The sequence below is a fragment of the Octodon degus genome, unplaced genomic scaffold, assembly GCF_000260255.1.
Source record: "Octodon degus isolate 3935 unplaced genomic scaffold, OctDeg1.0 scaffold00019, whole genome shotgun sequence".
Classification (NCBI taxonomy): domain Eukaryota; kingdom Metazoa; phylum Chordata; class Mammalia; order Rodentia; family Octodontidae; genus Octodon; species Octodon degus.
Window position 1 is genome coordinate 22233984 of NW_004524595.1, and position 22841 is coordinate 22256824.

At 41.0% G+C, this 22841-nt stretch overlaps 1 protein-coding gene across 2 annotated transcripts in view; it reads left to right on the top strand.

The window, feature by feature from the left end:
* Kiaa1211 (KIAA1211 ortholog) overlaps window positions 1-22841 on the top strand; it is a 158154-nt gene that overhangs the window by 54076 nt on the left and 81237 nt on the right. The window lies entirely within an intron of this gene.

Here is a 22841-nt window from a genome sequence, read left to right on the forward strand (position 1 = left end):
ATAATTTAACTTCTTCTTTACCTATTCTTATTCCTTTTATTTCTTTCTCTTATCTAATGGCTCAAGCTAATGATTCTAGAACTATATTGAATAGGAGTGGTGAAAGAGGACATCCTTGTCTTGTACCTGTTTCTTTTTGCTAGTGACTTTTAGCATACTGTTTCTGTGCTGAATTTCTGGGATTGTGATTATTATATGTCTGGGTGTGTTTTTAATTGGGTTGATGTTATTTGGAGTTCTATATGCTTTGGTTAACTGAAGGTCAGATTGTTTCCCCATATTTGGGAAGTTTTCTGCTATTACTTGTGCCCATATTCTTTTTATATCATTTGCATTGACCTCTTCTTTCTCATTGAAGCGTATTAGTTTTACGTTGTTCATCTTTGCATTGTCTTGAAGAGGCTGAATTATTTTTTCCTGCATCCTAGTTGTTTTTAAGAGATTTTTTCTTACCTTTTCACTAGCTGCAACAATGTCTTCAAAGTCTGAAACTCTATCTTTACTTTCATTCAAATGGTTTTGCCAGCTTGTGATTGAGGTTTTCATTTCCTATAAAGTACTTTGAATCTGCTTTATACATTGTGTTTCTTTCCCTTATTGCTTATTCAAGGATTCTATCATTTTTCTATTCTCCTCTATTTTTCTATCAGTGTCTTCTTTAGAAGCACTTAGTACTTCTTTCATTATAGTTATCATTTCTTTTTTTACTTCAGAAATTATTGCTGATCTGAGTTCCTCTATACTTTTCTGCGGTTGTGTCTTTACTTCTGATGCTATTATTTCAGAGATTTCAGTTGTGAGATTTCCAATTTCTTCTATCCTAGTGTCTCCTGCATTTGTTCTGGGTGGACTCAGGGCCTGAGAATGCATTTTGCTCCTTCTCTTTGTCATTTTGTATAGCACTGTCTTCTGACCTTTGGTGTAGAGCTTAGACAGAGTCATTACCTTAGCACCAGGTCCAGATCTACCAAGTTCAAATTCCTCCAGGTAGGTGTGGCTTGGGTCTGGCTGCTGTGCTCCTACTTCTTCCTGTTGCAGCCCTTGGAGTTGAACCCTCTGTGCCACTCTAGCAAGATGTTCTGCTCTTGGATCAGCTGGGTGGGTCTTGCCTCTAGCCTCTTTGCAGAGAGTTCTGCTTCAGGGTTCCACACCATGCCTGTAAGCTGGGCCTGGGCTCTGGGTGAAATGAGTATCCAGCATTCCCTGGGCAGTCTCACTCACACGCAAGGCCTGGGTCAAATCCCAAATTCTGTCTTTGATTGTTTTTAATCCATCAGTTTTTAAATTCAGTATTCAAATAACGGAACTTAACAAAAAAGGGGATACAGATGAATGTCCATTTTGTATCTGTGTATTCAAAATGGTTAGGATAGATATATAGTTACATTCTCTTAATGAATAGAGGGATTTGTTCTAATAGTGTTTGTAAATAGGATATCATGTCTGCATCTTGTACAGCAATTAACCACTAGGAAGAATGTATGCAATGTGTTAATTATTGAAACTGTCCTACCAATTTGGTTTGAAACTGTCTCATTGCTATTTGTTTTTCAATAAAATTATGGAAAAAATGAAATGCAAAAGAACAGCCCTGTTGCTTGTAAAATCAAGGTGGAAATATGTTCTGTAAAGCATCTACCCTTTAATTCTGAAAAGTATCAAGTAAGAAGTTTCTACATTATGATATAATATATAAATAATTTTATTCATCAGAAAAAAAAGTACAAGATGGTTAAACCAATGATCCTGAGAATCTTCAGCAGGTTTTTGAACTTAGCCATTAATTGGTAGGATTCTCACCCTGACTAACATATATATACTGATTCCTGTGACCTGAGCAATTGCACTGAATAACAATGTATAATAATAATGTCAAAAAAATTAAATTCAGTTTTTTTATGGTAAAATGGTTTCATAAAAAGGAAAAATAGTGAAGGAGATCTTAGAGGGAGATGCCCAAAGAATGAGCAGGACCTGATAACAGGAAAGGCAAGGACAGCAATAAGCACAAGGGTTAAAGTCGTTGTCCCAGAAATTGTGAAGTGCTAGGAATACTGATTAATGTGTTCAAAGACTTCAGTTTCAAATGTAATGTCTTAATGGAGAGCTACAATGTGGAAGATTGAGGTTGAAAATATAGACTTTGAAATTCTCCTGCTACCACTGTGAAAGCTAAACACAAATCAGAGTAAAGGAAGATCCTCACTTTGTGCCTCCTTGGAGCTTAAGTCGTAAGGTAGAGTCCTGTTGCATCTAAGGACATATGTTCAACAGTTCCTTACACTTTGCACGAGCATTAAGATATCTGGCATTAAAGTATCCACCACCTGGATATTAAAATAGATGAAATGCCTCACCCTGTTTTAATTAGATAAAAATACTAGATTATGTCCTTTAAAAGATACAGTGAAAATAAGGGAAGAAATTGGAAACACTCCCAGTTACTCATATCTTATCAGGTGCCATAAAGCAATAACCTTTAGGGTGTTTGTCAAGCCAAAGCTTTCATCAAAAATAGATAAGACATCTAAAGCTAGAGCTGTCTGGATTTGCATAAGTCACTTAAGGATTTTGTTTGGGAACAGAGAAATATTATAGAACATAGAAACTTTCATTCTAGAGGTTATTCTCATTTCCTTGAGGAACAAGGAAAGTAGCTAGCATATTCTGTGTTGCTGCAGACTCATTAAATGCCAGCTCACATCTCTGTTAGTAAAGCTGACTTCTTTGAGTAATGGTGTTGCTCTCTTCGAATAAAGGTATCAGACAGACCACTTGTCTAGAACTCACAATCACACACACTTATACAGTCTCCTGAACACTGGCTGCCAAGTGCTAATTGAAGGTCATACTTCAGGTGCTCAGTGTAGAGAGGTAATCCTTTCTGGAATGATCTATTCAGCCCCACCCACAAAGGCTAACCAGTAGCAGATGTAGCTTTTAAACAGAAGTCTGAGCAACAACGCAGGGAAAGATTAGTAGGCTTGACCCTATAGAATGTAAAACTTTTGTGTTATGAAATAATATATAAGAAAAAAAGTATGTAACATAGAGATTTTTGGTGGGAGGAGAGGAAACAGAGACAGACAAGGGAAATCTTACATGTCACTGTTTAAAATATGAATTTCTATAGCCTTTTGGAAGATGATCTGGAATTATATATTAAAATTTAAGTGCACACTGATCCAACAGTTCTGCTTATTGGAACTTGTGCTATTGAAGTAAAACTTCAGTGCCCAAAGATAGTATGAAGCAAACTATGTATTTTAATATTGTTTACAGTGATATAATTTTACAGATGAAACAACTCCAATGTTTATTAAAGGAAGAAAGTATTGAAAGGAGGAATTAAATCCAAATCTGTGACCTGGAAGGACATCTATAATATGTATATTATAAAATAAAACAGATTCAGATGAATCTGTAGATTTAATTCCTTCTTGTTAAAGATGTACATTATAGGGCCGGCCAAATAGCTCGAAATAGTTCGATCCCCTGGGCCTGCCTTGCCGGCCATGCCCCCAGGGTGCACTGAGCCAGCAATTGAGACTGGGCATGGTGGCATATGCCTGTAATCCCAGCTCTTGGGAGTCTGTAAACAGGCGGATCACTATGAGTCCGATCTAGTAAAGAGACCCTGAACACCCTGTAGACCCTTCCCTAAAATACAAAAATAAATAAATAAGTATGTACAATATCTTTGTATGAATAAATGAATTAAGGAACCAGGCATAAATAAATAATAAATTCATCCAACATTTTGCCTGAATGGACATAAGGTCATATAAAAATTAGTAGGAAAAAGGCACCTTATATGCAAGAAATTGAATTAATGATAATTTTTGATCACTCTTTTGTCAGTAAATGCAAATTCAAATCATCAGGTTTTTTGTGGCTGTTTAGCAATTAGTTACATTATATACATATAAAGCTATATTTAATCAGTTTCTTATTGCTGAACATTTAAGATAGTTTTAAACTGTTTAGTTTTAGAAACAAGTCTATGTAGCTATTTTTGTATACTTTCTAATTCTGTAGCACAGGTTTATAGAACTAGTATTGCTATGTTAAAAGGTATCTAAACTTAACACATACATAGTATGCAGATAGATTGATAGATGGATTGATATAGATATTAACATATGTCTATAAGTAAAGCTACAGATATAGATACAGGCATCTTTAATCCTAGTAATATATACCTCTCTACAATATGATACACACACACACACACACACACACACACACACACACACACTGTTCTAGTTATCTCGTGCTATATGGCAAACTGTTATTATAGACTTTTAGAGGGGCTACTGGGAATTGAACCCCCTGTGGACTCATGAATGTGAAATAAGCATTCTACCACTGAACTATATACCTAGACCTTTAAATTTTCTTATTTTGAGACAGGATTGCACTAAATTGGCAGACTGGCTTTGAACTTGTCATCCTTCTGCCTCAGCCTGGTAACTGGAATTATAGGTGTGCACCCCACCCCCACCCAGCAGTATACACATTTTTTAGCACAGGAATATTTATAGTTTTCTAGTTACTTAATGCTACATGACAAACTACACCATGCAACATTTATTTTACTTGTAAATCTGTAGTCTAGGCAGGGCTAGGTGAGGATGGCTTAGTTTTGTTCCACTTGGCATTGACTGGAGAGGCTGGTATCTTCTGAAAGCTCTTTCCCTCACAAGTAGCTGAGGCTGGGACAGCTGGGATTCTGCAGGTCTTTTTCTGTTGCCTGTGATTCTTTAGGAGGTTGACCTCTAGAGAGCTGGACTTCTTATGTAGCTTCTCAGGGCTTCAAAGGCTGGTGTCCCAATAGAGTAGCAGGTGGAATAGGATGGCTTTTATAAATTAGCTTTGGAGGGGCTGGGGAGATAGCTCAGCAGGTCTAAGTGCATGCCTGGTAAATGCAGGGACCCAAGTTCACTCCCCAGTACTGCATACCTTGCTGGCTCCAGAACCTTGGGTACACCCTGCTGGCCCCAAAACCAGGCATGATGGCACACTCCTTTAATCTCAGCACTGAGAAGGCTGAGCCAGGAGGATCACTACAAGTCTGAGCTGTGTAGCAACACCGTGTATCAAATAAATAATTTTTTAAGTAATAATTAAATTTGCCTTGGAAACCATGCATCCTCACCTCCACTGTGGTCATAGCCCGCCTCTTCCACTTGAGAAGAGGCCATGGACTCCACCTCTCAATGGAGCAACTTCAACAGGGTGCCATAAGAACAGCAAGGAGAGATGGGTAGACAGGCCATCCTAGTGCATTACATTTTTAAAGCTGTTGCTACGTGTTAGCAAATAACTGCTTCAAATATTGTGCTGTGAAAATGACTTTTTTCATTAAATTGCTAAATGGAGATATCATTATTCTCTTCCATCTTTGCCCATGTAATAGAAGAAAACATTCTGTCTCAATTTTTAAATTTACCTTCTTGGATACTATTGAAGTTAAAAATATATGCACAAGTATAGTGATCATGTTTATTTCTTTTTTACCACTTTTCTTTTGTGAGCTACCTGTCTGTATCCTTTGCAGAAACACTAAGATACTGTCTTTAATTTTGAGTTAGTGTCTTAGAAAACAATTACTTCAACCACCCTCCTTTTACTGATGGAGAAACTAAGTCAGAAAGAGCCTTGAGTTCAAAGTTCTGTAACCTCCTGCAAAGCTTATATTGGGTAATTCAGCACTTTAAAGTGTTAAGTGAATTCTTTGAGTGTATATGGCATTGATTAAAAATAATTTGCCACTTGGAACTATGACCAAGAGAAAAAAAGAGATTGTAGCTGAAATCATCCTAAAAGGGACCTTGTCCCTGTGAATAGGCTGCTACTTGCTCAATAGCTTTCAGGAAAGATTTCAGGGAGGCTCTGAAGGGCAGCACTGACAAAGAGTATGTGACTGACTGGCAGCGGCCCTCCTGCCTCCGCTGTGCTGGAACCAAAATGAAGGGGCATTTCTTTGCTAGTAGGTTTTACATTAAGAGACCCTGAAATAAATACCATCTTTCAAATTGCAGTAAGTATTGTGAAGGAAATGTGGAGCATACATGAGAACACCAAGTTAGGCAACTATTTAAATACCATTGAGGAAGTGACATTTAAACTGAAACCTGAAACACAAGTAGGAGATATCCAGCCTTGCAAGAGGTAGCTGAAGGGTTTTCAACGAGGAGGATAAGACCCAAAGAAAGGTGTGTTTGACAAACTGAAAAGAAACTGGTGTGACCTCAGGAAAGTGTGAGCCAATCATAAAGATTCTGGACCTTACCCAGCCTGCCTTGGTAAAGGTTCTACTTGGCTAAAATGAGGAGAAAGGGGCAGAAGGCCTAAAGGTAAGTAATCATGGGACTGGCTTACAGTCACCCAGGAAAAACTGAAACAAGTGCTGATGCCAGGAGGGACAGAGATACTGACAAATATTTTAAGAGTCAGGGCTTAGGGTTCACATTTCAGTAGGGTCTTTGACTCATTGTGTACTACAGGACAACAGAGTGGTTTGCCTGTTGTAGGGGAAAAGATTTCACTTCTTACCCATGGCTGATTTCATGATTGAGACACCTATAATAAAAGACAGATTAAGAAGAGAAAAGCATCTGAGATGCATTACTCAACACAAATTTTACTTGACACAGGAGCATTTGTCATGAAATGGGGACATAAAAAACAGGGAAACCTATGTATTCTGATGCTGCTTGGTGAAGATTGAACATTCATGGATAAGCATGATTAGAGGGGTAAGGGGTCTGAATTTACATAGTAAATGAAGGGGTGCTCGGCAAGCCCTGCTTCCCCCCACAGTTCTGTTCATCTCTCTTTAGAGCTAAGGCTGTTCCTGTCCTCTGGGAAAGGAGAGGTGCCTCTCAAAGGTGGGTCTTGCTTCAGAGGAGAAGGTTAAGGGAAGGTGACCATGATGTTCCTGCTACTGCTGTTCTCTATAATGCCATGGTGCCATACTTTGGGGCTGCATTACTGAACCCCATCAGTGTCCTCCTCTAAGTTTATTACTACTTGTCAGGGTGCCTTCATTGTGATCATACAGTCTAGGCTTCTACTTGTCCACAGTGAAGCATGGTTTCACTGTGGACAAGTAGAAGCATCTAGTTCGATGCTTCAGCATTGAAGAAAAGGATGCCTTCAGACACCCAGCCACCTTCTCATGGCTTCTTCCCTTCCTGAATGCAGAGAAGAAATGACATGGTAAGGTGTATGGCTTTTCAACAGAACTAAGGGAGGTTAGAGCAGGGCAGAGGGTAATGGGAAAGACATCTAGGTCTTCCTCTCTTCAGAGAGACTTTTAGTTCCCCAGTTTTCCAAAGCTTCATACTTTCTGTGTTGCAATCCTCTGAGAAAGAAATTCTTCATAAGAAAAGTTGCCTTCCATGTTTTAAAAATAAAAAGATGGAGTCATCTTTAGGCTGGCTTCCCGGTTCACTTTATTGCTTCAGATTCCATGAACGTGTACCAAGATGGAGCAGACACAGTGGTGAACACAATCATCCCGTTTGGCCTTGCAAGATGGGTGCCAGCATGTACTATTTACAGATGTGCAAGTTGACCTTTATTGTAAAATGTCAACATCTGCTTGGTTTTTCTACAAGAATGGAAAAGAGAGCCATCCAAACCTCTCTTTTCTTCAAATTTGGCTGGAATGAGCCATGACTTAAATGTCATCAGAGTGCATTTAAAGAGGATTGAACGTAAAACAAATTGAGGTCATCTTTACACCAAAGCAAAAGAAAGAACGAATGAACAAATGAACAAAAGAAATAAGGTCAAATTCAGAAGCTTAGAAGTTTAACTAAGTGACTCAGCCAGGGACCAGAGTCCTCACTTTGTAAATGTCCTCAACCTGTACAAGAGGAAGGCACAGAGATGGTATGGGTGTCATACCTGCCCTGGGGGTTATATCCTGTTTACAATATAAGAGAGAAGAAGCTTGTTCCCCTCTTTTACTTTTGTTGCTTTTTTTGGTCTTCTGTTGCCTTGAACTATTGCCCCTTTGCTATGCCACCCCACTTTGGAGCCAGCTGATTATGGTCTCAAACCTCCACACACTGTGAGCCAAATAAACTTTTTTTTTCTTTAGCTTTGGTTATTGGGGATTTTGTCCCAGCAAGGAATGAAAAGTAACCAAGAAAGAATTTGGTACCAGAAGTGGGGTTGTTGCTGTGACTATACCTGACCATGTGATGCAAGAGTTTTTGGACATGGCTTGTGGGAAGAGTTTGGAAAGGTTGAGAGATGTCACCAGAAAGTAGAGATGAAATGCCTTAAGCTGTTCTTTATGGGCATTTCTGGTCAGAACTCAGAATACCAGAAGCCTGATAGAAATCCTGCCATTAATGACAGGCTCAGAAGGTTTCTGCTGAGAAGAAGGGTTGCATTGGCTGCTGGAGTCTAGATGATATATGTTATGGCTTGTCAGAATGTTTGTCTGCATTTTGCTGATGTCCAAAGACTTTGCCTGCGATTAAAATTAAGGGTGGTGAACTAATTAATCTGGCAGAAGAAATTTCAGGGCAGTTGAATGTGGAGGTAGTGGCATGGCTATTGTTGGGGGATTTTAGCTAGATTTATGTTGTGAATCAAGAGCATAGAGCCCAGCAGAATGATTTAAAATGTTGTGAGCTTACCCAGAAATGAAGCACCATTACAACTGTAGACTACAAAGATAGATTTGGGGAGATCTTACAAAAGAATAGAAAAGATGGCCTGAGAGCATCATAAGAAACAGCAGGTCTTTACAAAGCAGCAAAGTTGAAGATTTTGCTTTGGCAAGTCTTACTTTATCTTGGTCTTAACCATCCAGCAGAAAAACAAGGTATATAAAGTAAAGCCATATTAATATGCTGAGCTGTGAAAGGCTCAAGTCAACAACCTCTGTGGATAACCTATTGTGGACTGCTGGACTGTGTTGAATTGTTTTGCTGAATTCATGCACCTACAGTATTTAGATGCCAGTGGAATCCCCATCTCTGACAGGACTAAACCTAAAAGGGGGATACAAAAGAAGGACCATTTTTTATCTGTATATGCAGAATAGTTAGGATAGATATGCAGCTACTTTTGCTTAATTCGATGAGAAGAAAGATTTGTACTAATAGTGTTTGGACAGGATATTCTGTCTGCATCTTGTACTATGAATAACCACTAAGAAGATAACAATGTACAATGTATTAATTATTGAAACTGTCCTATTAATCAGTTTTGAAGCTATCTCATTGATATTTGTTTCTCAATTTAAAAAAAGAAAAGGATAAGATCTGAAAAAAAAAAAAGATTTTGCTTTGAAGAGAAAACCACAGAGTGCCATGTTCCAGAATGGTGACAGCATAGAAAATTTGTTCCTCAGAATTGTATTCAGAATGTCCAGCAATTCATACACTCTACCCCTACAGCTAAGAGAGAGGAAAATCTGGCTACTGCTCCATCTGGCAGCAGACCTTGGCATCGTCCATGTGGTGCTGATTTTAGGTTCATGTAGGATTCAAGAGTTATGGGATGTAAAAGGCTTCCATCTCAATTTCAGAAGACCTGGGAGGCCAGACAGTGTGCTCTGAGAAGGTAGTGTATGCAGCTGTGTGTGTGGAGCTGAAAGTGCAGTGGAGACTCCAAAAGCTGGAAAAGCCAGAAAGGTGGCTTATCTAAAGAAAGCTGTGGGGCTGGGGAGATGGCTGGGTAGAATAAGCGCTTCCCTGACAAGCGCAAGGGCCTGAATTCAATCCCCAGTTCCACAAAAAAAAAAAAAAAAGGAAAGCTGCAAGGAGGGAGCAAAGTGGGCCTAAGAGAACAGCTGTGCGACCTATAGCCACCAGAAGTGCCATCGTGGTAGAGTCACTCACATACTTCAGAGCTCACAATTTGCCATAGGTTGCTTCAGATGCTGCATAGGGAACTATAGGACTTAAAGTTTGCCTCAGTGGATTTGGGACTTGCTTTGGTACCCATTCTTTGTATACCCCATTTGTAATTTTTGGAATGGAAATGTTTATCTTGTGCCATTAGATGTTGGAAGAGTTTAACTTTTCATTTGTGCAGGGGCTTGTAGCTAAGATCTCAGAGGAAACTTGGGACTTGGACTTTTCAGCAGTACTGAAGCTGTTGGGACTTTGATAGCTCCTGCAGGTAAACTAAATCCCTTTTGCATAAAGGGATGTGCATGAGTCTTTGGGGGGCCAGGAGCAAAATTTTATGATTCTAATGTAATATAATGTTAATAGACAATACTGGTTCTTAAGGATTGTTAAACCTGTGTTATAATGTTCAAAAGTTGTGAAATGATAAGAATAGGCATGTATTTATATCTGGAGACTGGTTGAAAGAAATGTGTCTGGTTGCCAAGTTGACAATAAGTGGATTGTAATTGTTGGTACACTGTCAATTTGAGAAATTTCAAACTTTAAGTGACTCAGCAGGGGGCTGAGTCCTAACTGTATAAACATCTTCATCTTATACAGGAGGAGGGCACAGAGATGGTATGAGTGCTACATGCCTGCTAGAGGGGGTAACCTGCTTACAATATAAAGTAGAAAAGTCTTGTCCCCTCTTTTATTCTTGTTGCTTTAGCTGTATTCTGCTGCCTCAAGATATTGCTCTCTGCCACACCACCCTGCCTTGGAGCCAGCTGATTATGGACTGAAACCTCTGAACTATGAGCTAAACGAACGTTTCCTTCTTTCACTTTAGGTGTTGGGTATTTTTGTCCCAGCAACAAGAGAAAATTAACCAGACAGCAGAATGACATTTTCCAAGTTAAAATAACTTTTATAAAAACAAAGTCAACCAACATGAAAGCCAATTGGCATTCAGCTTCAGGATATCCTGGACCTTCCCCCAGTCAGCGTCCTTCTCTAGTCCCCTCTGAGTAAAGAAAACCAGATGAAATAAAAGGCTTTTGATTACCTCAAAATGTATAGGCTGCTGGAACATGAACACTAAAAATGTGCAGATGGTCATCTGCTCAGCTGATGTTCATATGTGAAATGAATTAGATCAAAGTCTTAAATTACTAAACCCTTACTAAGTCATTTTGAAAAAGAATTAAATTCAAGATATTTTAATTTCATTCATTTTTAAAATTAGTTACCCATCTAATATGATCCAGGCATGTACTAGGCAATGAGAATACAGAGCTGTCAGGCATAATATTTATTAAGCATGTTTATACTTACTAGTTCAGAAAGCCATATGAAGCAGTTTAGAGTAAATGACGTCATTCCCCCACCTCAACAAGTGGAAAGACTGATGAGGCCACAGACAGGAAGTGCTCTGAAAGAGACGCACCAGAGAGCCACCGTAGCATATGTGGCTGGGGAAGGAGACACCTACACAGACCAAGGTTCCGAGAGGTGGGCACCCCCAGAGATTCCATCATCACACAAAAACACACATGTAGTGTTGTGTGCATTACACTGTTGTGGACCTAGGAGACCCATTCCAGTTTTAATCAGGGCACAGTCAGAATTGCGCTTCTGTTCAAGCCAAGGACATGGTGTGAACTCTTTAAAGGGAGGGAAACCTTTTGTTTGTTTTCTGCTACTTCGACCTGTTCTTGTGTGTTTCAAAAACTAATTGCACCAAGAGTTCCATCTATGCAGCGTGATCCAGTCCACCTGCACACCCCTGCTGCCCTCAGCATCGTAGGTGAGCAGCATCTCAGGAGCTGCAGTAGATGGGAGCAGGGAAGGAGTCTGGTGTCGAAGTCAGCTATCTAGCCTGCCGTGCTACAGTAGTTGTCATTTTCCTCCATGTATCTGGTTGACAGAAGGGCAACAAAGTAGCCCAAAGTGCTCATGAAATCTTCTTGCCTTCTGAGGCTCTTGGGTCCAGTGTTGCTCATTATAGAGCTTTTGTGCTTTCTGGCCCATGGACCCCCATTTTTAACCTTGGTAGATTTCTGTTCATTACAATTAAAGGTCCTTGAATAAAATACATCCTCAAAGCACAAGTTTTTGCATCTCTCTCTCTGACCAGCAATCAGTGATCTAGTTCTCCATTTATTTTTACAAATCCATTTAATAAGTTCTTGTCAAGGTTTTCTGTGTTAGGACACAGCATTGAGGGAATGAGTGATGAAAAGTAAGCAGGGTGGATTGTCCCTCTCAGGTCCCCTGCCTCTAGTTTCATTGAGGGTCCTTTATTTCCATCTGGAAACCAACATTTCTCTTATTCATTCAATAAGTGAACACAAAACTTGCCATTGCTGTGCTCCATGCAGAATTTATAGGTACAAGGAGTGTTAAGATAAATTACGCATGGACCTTGGCCACCAGGAGCACATGGTTTAGTGAGGGATACTGACAAGCAAGTGACTACGTAGGTTAGTGTTATTCAGGCCACCCTGGATGCCATGGAGACACACAGGTGCAATACCAGCTTGGCCTCTGGAGAGCTCTAGGGAGTGAAGGAGGATTTCCCTTAGGAAGTGACAGCTGTGCATAGAAACAAATCTAGGAGGAATAGTAGGATTGAGCCAGAGGAAGAAACTAAAGAGGTCATGCCTTGTATGTGCTAGTCAGCTTTCTGCTACTACAAAACATGGCAGAGATAATCAACTTATTAAGAGCAAAAGGTTTATTTGTCTTACAGCTTTAGACGTTTCGGACTTTGATCAGTTGGCCTCATTGTTTGGGGCTGTTGGTTGCACATCATTGCTGAAGTATAAAATGGAGCTGCTCATTATAGGAGCAGGTGAACTACTCCCCTCCTTGCCCAGAAGTGAAAGGGAGGAGGAGCACTGTGGTCCCACAACCCCTCCAAGAGGTGTGTCCCATGGGCTAAGGATCTTCCTGTAGGGCCACCTCTTGGACTCTCTACTACCACCCAGCAGCACCAGGCTGGAGACAAGGCCCTTACCTGGCCACTGGGGTCATTCAGATCCAAACGATTTCCAAAGTGAGCTTATATGAGCAAGAACACAGGAAAGTGCAAAAGGATCTGGTTCTTTTGTGTCCAAATATAAAGAAAGTGTTATTCCTAAAAATTATCTTTCAGAAGAAAGAACATTGTCTAACATTCAGGTCTTTATTTAAAAATCTTGATGTTTAAAAGGGATTCTCTCAATTACTTTATTTTGCACCATAAAGTAGACAGAACGGCATGAATCTACCTCTGTCACAGTTGGCTTGAATGCATATGAAGGTCATCTGAAAGAAAAGCAAGGGAATTCAGTGTAGAGGAAAAGGTTAGTATCTGGGGTGGGGGATGACTTCACAACTGCAAGTCTTGGGTATCATTGCCAATGAGCCTTTTAAAGATCACTTTAAAGTGAGATGCAATTAGTGGTTACATTGTGGAGCTCATGAGCATACACCCACAGGACACACAGAAAAATAAAACTGTCCTTATTCTAAGCAAATGGATATTTGTGGCTTGAGATAAAATTTCCAGTGATAGGATCACAGACAGATGAAAAAAAAAAAAAAAAAAAAAAAAAACTTCAGTTTTCAAGATAAAGGAGTAAAGCTATTTTTACTTCTTCCTCCTTTTTCAAATTCCCTAAATGATAAAGAGGAAAAGAGGCAGAAATGCAAGCTTCATTCCTAACAACCGAAGGAGGTGTGTGTAAGCCTGGGCGGGAGTCTCTGAAGATTGAAAAGTGGTGGAGGAATAGTGTGCCAGGACAGGGACCTCTACCTTCCCACAGGGATGGGTCCCCAAAGAACCACTGAAAGGTCAGAAATGAAAATATGGGAACATCAGGAGCCCAGGCTGGGTGGGAGGCCCAGGACAGGGACTTTGGAGCTGTTGGACCCAGTTCCCCTCCTCCACTGGTCACAGGCAGGTAGCCAGGCCTCAGTCCCAGGTCATATCTGATATTCATTTTCTGGAGAAACAAAACCAGAGGCCACCAGCCTCTGAGATTCCAGGCACTGGGGGAAGCAGGAGGGAGGAGTCCCGGGGAAAGGATACACTTGAAAGTGAAAGTTTGTGCAAGCCATGGTGAATAATGACAGCCAGATGCCTCAGTGAGAGGTTGGGGAACCCATCACTAGAAACCCCAAACCACTCCAGAGAAGGCTCTGGACTAGATACTACCATTTTCAAGTCCCAAATTAGGAGAGGAGAAGGCCCCAATATCCTACTTTCTAGTCTCCCACTATCTTTTACTAAAAGAACTCCCTCAAGTTTTGGTAAAGAACAGGACTGCCTGAGTAGGGACTCCCCCTCCCAAGCTCCTGCCATGGGCCGGGCAGCAGAATCATGCCCTTCCAGCAGTGTGGGCAGCTTGTACTCAGCTCCCTCACTGGGGGTTGAGCCATGAGCCACCCGGTCCCCATACTGAGCTACATCCCAGCCCTTTTATTTATTTATGTATTTATTTATTTATTTATTTTGTATTTTAGGGGTCTACAGGATGTTTAGGGTCTCACTATTAGATTGGACTCATAGTGATTCCTCTGTTTACAGTCTCCAAAGTGCTGGGATTACAGGCTTGCAACACCACACCCAGTCTCAATCGCCAGCATGACAGGCCTGAGGATGGAACCCGGGCCTCTGGGCCTGCTTGCAGGCACTTTAATCCACTGAGCTATTTGACCATCCCTATTTTCTTTTATTTTGAGACGGCCTCCTGCTAAGGCGTTAGGTTGCCCAGACAGGACTTGATGTTTTTCAGTCCTCTCGTCCCAGCCTCCCAGAGTGCTGGGATTACTGACATGTTGCCACCATGCCTGCCTTCTTATGTCTCTTAAAGAAAGCGTGCTTTTCCTTGCTCCCATCAAGGGGCAGATGTGGATGTGGTGTGAGTGAGCCTCATCCAGGCAGGCAAGGACTACACCCTAAGACAGTGGTGGTGATCCTGTAGAGCTTTCGGTGCTAATAAACAGTGCTCTGTGGCATGCATGCCATACATCTGTTACCACACTGCCCTACGAGATTGTGCAGAAACAGCCTAGAAGGAAGGGGAACAACATTGGCTGCTGGTCCTGTTCAAAGAAAGGAATAGATCGCTCACTTGTTTGACCACTATTTTGGGGCCTCTTTGTTGTGACAACTTTACTTGTACACTAACCAGTATGATATATATATAAATTTTATTGAGAAACAGATAACAATAAGACAGTTTCAAAACTGATTAATAGGATAGTTTCAATAATTAATACATTGCATATTGTTACCTTCTTAGTGGTTATTCATAGTAAAAGATGTAGACATGATATCCTGTCCACAAATACTATTAGTACAAATCTTTCTTCTCATTGAATTAAGAGAAAGTACCTGTATATCTATCCTAACTATTTTGAATATACAGATACAAAATGGTCCTTCATTTGTATCCCCTTTTTTTTTTTGTTTAGTTTTGTCAGAGATGGGTATTCCATTGTCATTTAAATATTGTAGGTGCATGAATTCAGCAAATATTCCAATATAGTCCAGTAGTCCATAATAGTAGTGGGTTATCTGTAGGACTGGCAATGTCAGAAGTTGTTGACTTGAGCCTTTCACAGCTCAGCATATTAATATGGCTTTACTCTTTATACTTCGTTTTCTTATTTTTCTGCTGGATTGTTAAGACCAGTATGCTTTATTTTTAAAAATGAAAGAAATTCTCTTGGCTTTTTGCCCACATGCCCTATAGCAAAACCTACCAATTCATCCCTCATGCCTGCTTCAGGTCAGAGTTTTAGTGCCTCGTTATTAATGAGTGGACAAGCAAGGATCACTAGGCTTTTGATGAAAGCTCAGAGCATGAAAGGCAGAAACAGGTATAAAGAAACAGAAAAGGGAACTCAAAGGAATAGAAAGGCAAGGAGCAGAAGGAAACATCAAAGAAAACATAGTGAAACTCCCCTGAGAGATCAGAGAAATACTTCGCATCCATGAGTGAAGAGTGAGAGGCTATTGCTTAGAAATTAATCATTTAAGAAACAGATAATTTAAGAGCAGGGTTGGGAGAGGAAGTGGTAGTAATTTTCCTAGAAAGTGAAAAAAACAAAGGATGGGTAAGAATGAGAAAAAAAAATATGAAAAACTGCTATAGGTCCAACATAAAAGCACACAGTGTGAAGAGAGGGAAGGCTGGGTTGGCTTGTCAAAATTCCTTCAATAGCAGTTCCCCAAAACTGGGAAAGGGGTTCATGTACTGGCAGTGATGTTACAGTCCTGGGACTGATTCCCTGCTTTCTCTCTCTCTCTCTCTCTCTCTCTCTCTCTCTCTCTCTCTCTCTCTCTCTCTTTCTGTATTTGGCACAGGGTCTCACAGTTGTCCTCCTGTTTTCAGCCTCCCTAGCACTGGGACTATAGGCATGTGCCACCATGCCAGACCTCAGTCACCAGCTCAGCACACCCAGGGGTAGGGCCATCGGGCCCAGCACGTCATGTGGTACCGGGGATCGAACCCCTGTCCTTGTGCCTACCTAAGCATGTGCTTAGTCTGCCGAGCTATCTTGCCAGCCCTGATTCCCTGATTTCTTTTTTTATTATTATTGATTTTATTGAGAAACAAATAGCAATGAAAAAATTTCAAAACAGGTTAGACAGTTTCAATAATTAATGCATTGCATATTGTTGTCTTCATAGCAGTCATTCATAGTACAAGATGCAGTCATGATATCCTATCCAAACACTATTAGTACAAATCTTTCTGCTCATTGAATTAAGAGAAAGTAGCTATATATCTATCCTATTTTTTATATACAGATACAAAATGGTCCTTCATTTATATCCCCCTTTTTTGTTTAGTTTTGTCAGAGGTGAATATTCCATTGCCATTTAACAATATACTAAAAGCTGCTAGAGAAAAGAAACAGATCACATTTAAAGGAAAAGCAATCAGAATAACAGCAGACTTCTCTTCACAAACCATGAAGGCAAGAAGAGCATGGAGTAGAGTACTTCAAGTCCTCTATGAAAACAAATTCCAGCCCAGACTACTATAGCCTGCAAAACTCTCTTTCAAGTTTGATGGAGAAGTGAAATACTTCCATGACAAAGAACAACTAAAGAATTTCATGAAGACAAAGCCAACCCTACACAATATTTAAATGATTCCCTGATTTCTGACATGCACACTTAGTGGCTTATGGTACCATTTCCTGAAGTAGTCATCATCTGTTACATATTTAGGAAAGACTATGATTATGATAGGTTTAGTTTTAGACACATTGAGGTAGAGGTGTCTTCCAAGTAGAAGTCCAGATTATAGATTTGAAAAGCAAAAGCTTACATAACCCCCTTTTTAAAACTTTAGTGCTAAAATTCAGCTTGTTACCTGGATGACTGTATTGGTTGGCAAAAATTCTAAAATACTCTGTGCTCATTTGTAAACAGTTGTTTCTCTCCAGACTCCCAAGCACATCTCTTCTGTGCATGTTAGCTGTTCTGTGCTTTCCTGTGACCCCCAGGCCACCCTACAGTCCATCAACTAACAAGTTAGCACTTGGGCCAAGAGTGCACCTCCAGCATCCTGTCCCAGGCCTGTGGCTGCTCGGCTGGCTCTCCTTAACTGAACATAACTCCTGCTCACAGGTCACGAAGGATGGACACACGTCCCACACATCCATGTGCTCAGCCTGGGTGAATAGCCTTCTACAAGTCTGGACTGAAGCTGCTAGTGCAAGCCTGAATTCCCTCTACTTCCAGCATTCTTCATTTTTCACTGTTTTCTGATGCTTCACTGTTCTCACCTTTGTTTCTTTGCACTCGTTCCACAGAAAGACCTTTCTATGATTTTTCACATGCTTTATTTTATTCATTCTTCAAGTCTAGTTTATTTTCTTCTTCTGATAGAAAGCCTTCTTCCTCTAGAAATGGTAATCCCCTCCCTGAAATAACCACTCCCTTCTTGTGGAATTTATCACTTTCTATTTTATATTAAGGGTATCTTAGTACTTTTTATATTGTCTTTTTCCTAGTGGATGAGCAGTAAAGAATTATGGAATGGATGAAAGTATGAATTTAGGGCTGGCCTGATAGCTTAGTGGACTAAAGCGCCTGCTTAGGCAGAGCACAGTGGCTGGGGTTTGATGCCCAGCATGCTGTGCTGGCCCCACCCAGGGGACCCACAGAGACAGAGATTGAGACTGGGCATGGTGGTGTGCACCTATAATCCCAGCACTTAGGAGGCTGAAAACAGAATTATTGTGAGTCCTATCTATGTAGTGAGACCCTGTAGATCCTGCCCTAAATACAGAAAAAGAAAGTATGAATTTAAATTTAAAAGATGGGCTGGCGAGATAGCTCAGTGGTCTAAAGCACCTGCTTAGGCAAGCATGCAGGGACCTCAGTTCGATCCCCAGCACCACATGCCATGCCAATCTTGCCCCCAGGGTGGGCTGAGCTGACCATAAAAAAAAAAGAAAAAAGAAAAAAATAAATTAAAAAGACTCCACTAGGGCTGGTGAGATGGCTCAGTGGTCTAAAGCACCGACTTAGAACAAGCTCAGCAAAGCACAGGGACCGCGGTTCAATCCCCCAGCACCACATGCCAGCCAGCCCGCCCCCTGGTGGGCTGAGCTGGCCACACACACACACACACACACACACACATACACAAATAAATAAAATTAAAAAAAAAAGACTCTACTAGTTATTATTGGATTTTGGTTGCTAGCAAACCAAATTTCATCACTTAATTACAATGTCTAGATAAAATGATCTCAAGAGTCCTTGCAAAACCTCTCTTAGTCTGATACCCATACTATATTTTACTATGTACGAAATAAAACAAGACAGAACAAACAAATAGCCCAAACAAATAAAAGCCTAAGTATTTCCTGTTTTCTGAATGGAAGTTTTTGGTCTTTTCACTTGTGTTTTGGACATCTCTCTTTAATTTAAAATGGTAATAGTAATTTTCCATTCTCTGCACTGACTTTAATCTTCCAGAAATGCTCCAGCAGACCTGTTCTTCTGCTGAGTGTTGTACTGCGTGTCCCACTGCAGCAAATCAGGTCCTGTTGTGCCTCTGGCCACACAGGATGAGTCGGTGCTTTGGCTGGACTTCCTGAGGTCTGACGCAGGAGGACCAGAATGCCTAATGATACCTTAGAACCTCTGTGCTCTCGCAAGCTGGCAGTCTCCTACTGTCCTCAGAGAAGCAAAATAAAAAGACAAACTTCAGTGTTTGGTTGAGGTAGCAAATAATTTGCACTGGAGGTCACTGGTATATAGACAAATAATTATTTTCCTACTATATATCTACGTGGACTTTTTCCTCTCTTCTTTTAAGTGGGATTCAAGCAAAACACAGGCTCTGATGTGTCTGTTTTGCCCAGAAGCAGAGCGTGGCCTTAGCCCTAGCAGATGCTGATGGGGAGGAGGTGCCCTCAGGCTCCGTGAGGTGGTGGCTGCCAGCTCCAGCCTGCTGGCCTGAACAGCCAGATCCACACTCTGCAGGGCACCTCTCAGCAGGTATTTGTTGTGTCCCATATAGGAGTCATGAAGCTTCACGATGTCTTATTCCTATCCTCTGTAAATGCAAAGTGCTGAATGCAGGGAAACTATCTAAATGCTTTCCTCTCGTCCTCTTTCCTTTTAATGAAAACATTGCACACCTTCACCTTGGGTCCTTGGGTGAAAGGTGCCTGTGAGGTCTGTTAGTCTCTCAGGATGAGGAAGGTGAGCCTGCAGTGAAACATGGGAGCAGTTATGTTTGTACAGAATCTCACAGAGCAACTGCCAGGGGCAGAATCCTGAGTTGGACTCTCCATGGACCGTTTTCTCCTTTTACTGGAAATGGAACCATGTCAAAAGTCAACCCAACAGTACTGTACCTACCCGGCTCCTACTGTAGCAGTCTCAACATGATGTACAGATGTGCTCCTGAGCTCCTCAAGTGGGGCACCACCCCATGCCACAGAGCCCTAGCCTAGGGCAGATGCTCAGAAAAACGAATCTTGGGTGCTGGCCTGGGAAGCTTGAGGCTTCAGTTGGTCCAGAAGGTAAGTGTAGAATGGAAGGGGAGGAGCTGTACTTGCCCTATGAAATGGGGAAAATGAAAACAAGCTACGAGTGTCACCATCAGTGGCAAGGTATGGCTTCTAACTTCTTACCTTTGTGAGGTTTTCTACCATGGCATATGCTCCAAATAGTTTGTTACTGTTTGTAGAGCATCTAAGGACTCAAAAAAAAAAAAAAAAAAAATCAGAGTGCATTCATAGTGAGCCTTTCAGAATCTTCCTCACATACCTGCATTTTAATAAGCTTTGTGGATGTGAGAAAGCGTTGCAGTATCACAAGCATGAGGAGTTGGATTAATCCAGATTTTGGGCTTCGAGATCATCACTCACCACTAGACTATGGGAGAAGCAAGGCCTGGGACCCTCTCCCAGGGTCCTAGCTTTCTGCCTGGTGAAAGCTAGGTGTTGAGCGCAGGAGCGGACAGCGTCTTCTGGAGCTCTTGTGTCTGTCTTCAGCTCAGCCCTACATGTCGCAGCAGTTCTCTTCCGATGGCCTTTCCCATCCCGCCTTTACTTCCTGCACTGTGAGTACTGATAATGTGCAAGCTAGCGTCCAGCTGTGTCGCATTGGCAGCTGCCGAGGGGCGGCTGATAGTGCCGCAGGAATCTGTGGAAGAGCCTTAAGAGTAGCGTGAGGAACTTCTTTCTCCACATGGCTGGAGAGGAGATTTGCGTGGGGTGCTGCCTTCCCAGAGCACTCTGTGGTGTTTCATGGCGGGCAATGGCCCGGCAGTGAGGGCTGTGAGGCCGCATCCCCCAGAGATGCGTAAACTATCACGCCCATGCAGAAGGGGGAATTAATCTTTCCGTTGGCAGGCTGTGGGCTCCCACTAGAGAATACTCAGCTTATCAGCCCGCTGCAGGCTCCTTTGCAGACAAACAGGAGCAGCTGTTTTTTTCCCACAGAAGAGTCAGGAGCCAGTGGAGGACAGCCCAGTGCGATTTGTTCTCAGAGAGCTTTATTTATTCAGGTTATTAGGAGATATTCTCAGAATAACTCTCGTCCCGAGTCAGAGCTAACATCGTACTTGGAAAAGAAAAAAAAAAAAAAAAAAAAAAAGTGCATTTTAACAATACCACAACCTGACGGCGCCTTGTACTTAGAAGGTTCTCTCTGTTAAGTTGTTTGTGATTAGTCTGCTCACTTTTAGTGAGCTGCTACTATAATCAGCAGGAAGTGTAGTGTAGTTAGTTAGTACCTACCTTGCTCCTGCTCAAGTTAGGAAAGTCACATGCGGAGTGCAGGGAAACAGCAGGCACAAAGCCTGTGCTCCTGGAATGTAGCTCACCGTCTGCTTGGACAGTCAGCTTAAGTGTGGATCTAGCTTCCGCTTTTTTTCTCTCTTCTTTTCCCTCTGTCCTTTCCTTCCTTCCTTCCTTCCTTCCTTCCTTCCTTCCTTCCTTCCTTCCTTCCTTCCTTCTTTTCTTCCTTCTTTCCTTCCTTCTCTCCTTCCTTCCTTTCTTCTCTCCCCTCCTCTCTCTCTGTCTCCTGTGCTGAGGATCAAACCCAGGGCTGTGTGCTCCAGGCATAACTGAGTTATGCTCCAGCATGCATTTTTTTAAAAATTAAGATGTAATCAGGGTCTGGGGAGATAGCTCAGTAGAATAAGTGCTTGCCTAGGAAGCACAAGGTCCTGAGTTCAATCCCTGGTGCCGGAAAAAAAAAAGATGTAATCAGAGCTCAATACATTAGTCAGTGACACTGAATTTTATGAGAATACAGGAACCTGCCTTGGCAGTTACCTTTCAGAGATCTCTATTACCTCCCTCTGGAGTCTTCTTCAATCATTTGGAGAGAAGAGGCTGCCTCTCTGAACGTATCTATTTGCTCTTATTCAAAAGTGCATACCTTAAGTTGTTAACCCTCGAGAAGAGAAGCCTAATGATATTATTACCCTATAACATAGGCAATTGAGCTTAATCTCACTATCTTTCTGAATATCAAACATCTTAAGTTTACAGATCAAAAATTAGAGAAAAAGAAGGGCTGCAAGGACAGCCAACATTTTGGCCCTAGCCTTTCAAGGTCAATGAGGATTCAGGACATAGGAGAACCTATACTGTAACATTCTGTAACTCAGTTGTATCCCAAATTTTCTGATCAAAGAAATTATGAAACCACAGAGGAAAGGGATCAATGATGTAGAGGGTCTAAGGAGTGTCTCATGGAGAGAAAACATTTTCTCAGGCTTTCACAGAGAACAAATTGGTCAAGCAATGGCCGTGACTCATCCACATGGCTGACACTGATGAAGGATCTACAAACTACGGTACAGGGTTTCAGGGTAAATTCTGAAGGGATTTGACTGACCTTGTCAGATACAAAAGTTACATTTCTTGTTATATAGGTCTTGCTTTACCTTGGTCTTAACCATACAGCAGAAAAGTATAAAAACGAGGTATAAAAATTAAAGCCATATTAATATGCTGTGCTGTAAAAGGCTTGAGTCAACAACTTCTGACACTGTCAGTCCTACAGATAACCCACTACTATTATGGAATATTGGACTATATTGGACTATTTTGCTGAACTCAAGCACCTACAATATTTATCTTTTTTTATTAGCTTTATTGAGAAACAGCAATGAGACAGTTTCAAAATCAATTAATAGGACAGTTTCAATAATTAATACATTGCATATTGTTATCTTCTTAGTGGTTATTCATAGAACAAGATGCAGACATGATATCCTGTCAAAATACTATTAGTACAAATTTTCTTCTCATTGAATTAAGAGAAAGTAGCTGTATATCTATCCTAACTATTTTGTATACACAGATACAAAATGGTCCTTCATTTGTATCCCTTTTTTTTTTTTGTTTAGTTTTGTTAGAGATAGGTATTCCATGCCATTTAAATATTGTAGGTGTGTGAATTCAGCAAAATAATCCAATATAGTCCAGTAGTCCATA